The sequence below is a fragment of the Vigna unguiculata genome, chromosome 1, assembly GCF_004118075.2.
Source record: "Vigna unguiculata cultivar IT97K-499-35 chromosome 1, ASM411807v1, whole genome shotgun sequence".
Lineage (NCBI taxonomy): Eukaryota > Viridiplantae > Streptophyta > Magnoliopsida > Fabales > Fabaceae > Vigna > Vigna unguiculata.
The window spans coordinates 26,591,577-26,595,194 of record NC_040279.1 but is presented as its reverse complement, the minus strand read 5'-3'; positions in this window follow the sequence as shown (position 1 = coordinate 26,595,194).

The following is a 3,618-nucleotide window of genomic DNA, read 5'->3' as shown; positions in this document are numbered from 1 at the left end:
CCGACCCGTTTATAACCGGGTATTAAAATACCTGTTACCCGCGGGTAGTAACTATCCGTCGCGGATTTTATCCGCGGATATCTGCGGGCACGGGTATTTTTGCCATCCCTAGTCCTTACCCCCTTTAGGGCATTGAAACTCAAGAATACCACTAAAGCTCATATGTCCAGAGAGATCATCCAAGTACGTGTCGGCCTAGTAAGACAACATCTGTTAGGTTTAGGTTTATAAGGAGGGGAGTATTACTGGGAGATACAACACCAATGAGACCTGAGCACAACCACATAAGGCATTGACACCACTCTCAACCCAAAACCTTAAGGCAATGGGTTTATGGGTCTTTATTCTTATATAGCTCCACTTTCTCATTTCTAGCCAATGTGGGACTTAGACTCACACTTGGATTCCTAACAATCTCCCCCTCAAGGGTGAGTCCCTTCAACCACATTGGTACACTCCCCTTGAGACCTGAACCCAACCACATAAGGCATTGACACCACTCTCAACCCAAAACCTTAAGGCAATAGGTTTATGGGTCTTTATTCTTATATAGTGCTCCACTTTCTCATTTCTACCACTTGTTAGGTTTATAAGGAGGGGGTATTAGTGGGGAGATACAACACCAATGAGACTTGAGCCCAACCACATAAGGCATTGACACCACTCTCAACCTAAAACCTTAAAGCAATGAGTTTATGGGTCTTTATTCTTATATAGTGCTCCACTTTCTCATTTCTAGCCAATGTGGGACTTAGACTCACACTTGGATTCCTAACACTATCCTAACATTAGAGTCCAATATCTCAAACTGACTTTAATATCAGAGTGTCTTTTGCAGGCACCCACCCTTCGTTGCGCTTGAAAGTTGAGGACGATATACCTTAGGAGAGAAGACCTTAGAGACCAAAAATTCTCTTTGAAGATTTCACAAGATATATATTATACCTGTAAGAACAATACTAATTAAAATATGGTGTAAAACAATAAATAAATAATTGAATAATGCATGTCAGTAAACTAAAAATAAATAATTACTATATTTAATATAATTGTATTTTCAACTAAAGTCGGTTATTAAATTTTTTATACTATTTACAATTTGTTATTTCAAAGCAAAGTTAACACATAAGAGTTTAAGAGTTTTAAATATGAATTTGTACTTATACATGACAATCCTATTACTAAACTACACAACTTTATATATATATATATATATATATATATATATATATATATATATATATATATATATATATATATATATATATATAAATCATTAACGAATTTAATTTCAATCTTTTTTTAAAATTAAGATATATATTGTCAAATTTAAAATTTAAAATATATGATAATAAAGTTTGAATTTAAAATTCAAAATCGCAAGACACTATAAAAATATGGTTATAAAGTTTGAATTTGGAATTCAAGCTCCAAAAAAACTGAGAAAAAAAAAAACTCCAACAGAGAAGTCTATCGTACGTCTAACATTTATATTTTTACATAGTCTATTTTTTATATCTTTTTTCATGGTCGATTTTTTGAAGTTTTAGATCATTTAATATTTATATTATTTTGCATCATCTAATATTTGTATTTTTATATACTCTACTCTTTACAATTATATGCACGGTCTATTATTTATAACTTTATATCGTTTACTCTTCGCATTTTTTGTATCGTTTAATTTTAGAACGTCAACTCAATAATTTTTGTATTGTTCATCCTTTCTGTTATTAAATAATATATTATTTACATTTTTCTAATCAATATTTCATTTAAAATTGATTTTGATTTCTCAATTGATTAACTCAATCTTAATTTATTATTTAAAATAATTATATACAATACATTTTTTTAAATATATATATAAATAACTTAAATACATTTTTATCATAAAAATGTTTAAAAAATTATTTAATTTTATAAAATGAAATACTTACATTAAATTTATTTATATTTTTGCGTGGTAGTTAATACATTTTAGAAACTACTGTTCAACACTTCCAAAAGTATAATGTATGGATATCTTCTCCAATAATAATAACAAGAAGGTTATTGCCTCCTGCACCTCCATAATTACTATTTACACCCCACAATATTGGGCAAAAATTCAAACACCCTTCACCATTGCATCACACCATACCAACACTGTTACTGCTTCCGCCACACCGCTGCTTGCAGAGGAAGAAGAACAGAGGGAGAATACTCCTCAAGAAGAAAGAGAAAGAAAATGTAGAAAAAAACTTGTTTCAGTTTTCTGGAACATATTTCATGTATTTCTGAAAATTCTTTTTGGAACACATTTCGTATGTGGATGCTCTCAAAAACTCATTCTCAAAGGTATTTTACGAGTTTCTTATAATTTTTTTCAAAAATCTCGTTATGAAAAAATTATTCTTATTCTGAAAACATTTCATACATTTCAAAAGTTCTATTTCGAAAATCACTTTCTGTAAAATTTATTCCAAAAATTCTATTCCAAAAAGATTTTGTTTTGGAAATATTGTTCTAGAAACTTAAAAAAGTTTGTCTCCCAAAATATGTAATCCAGAAGTTACTTTTCCGGAAAGCAAAATTTCCATTTGGAAAGTTTATGGAGTGCATAAAATATTTGTGGGAGTACAGTAAGTAAAAAACTAACAAGAAAATGTGATATTGCAGTTGCAAATTCCAATCAGTAACGAGAAGAGAACCCTAGTGTATGTATTAACAAAGAATGACACGTTGAAGTGAAAAAAGTATAATACATTCCAAAAATTTAATACCAATAAATCATAATTGTTTTATACAAAAATTGTGATATTATTTTCGATCAAAATATTAAAACAATATATTTATAAGTTTTCTTGAGATGTTGTTTAATTTTTATTTTTATTTTTATTTAACATGGCGGAAATTGGAATCATATAAAGATCAACTTGAAAAATTAGTGAAATTTTTTTAAGATTTTACTTAAATTGAAGTAAATTTTGAAAATATTATTTATAAAAGGATATTTTCGATATAAAAGTAAAACAAAACAAAAACGTTAAGGAGGATAAACTTCACAACTATCTACCTGTAACATGTTTTGAAAATATTTACGGATTATTTTATACTCATAGATATTTATCATAAACGTGTAATTTGATTAATAGTATCATAAACGTGTAATTTGATATTAACAGGTAATTCAATAGCACGTGGAATAATTAATAACAAATTTTATTGAGATAGGGTTCGATTCATGATTTTAATATTTTATTAAGAAATGAACTTTAAGATTGATTCAATCTTATAATAAAATAAAATTATAAGATAAATTTTATATCCAATTATTTATAACAATATATAAAAAAATATTTTTTTATGTTCATATTTTGTTATTCTAATTTTATCTTTTATTATTATTTTAAAAATTAATTATTTTATAAATAATTTATCTGTAATCATTATTCTAAAAACTTTTTTTTCTTGAACATTTTGTTTTAAAAATTTATTTTGTATACATATTTTATTTTTCTTACATTTAATAATTATTTTAAAAATTAATTATATATTTTTTATTGATTTTAACTTAAATAAATTTATAAGAAAATTAAAAAGAACAGTAAACAAACGCATGACAACGTCTGTATT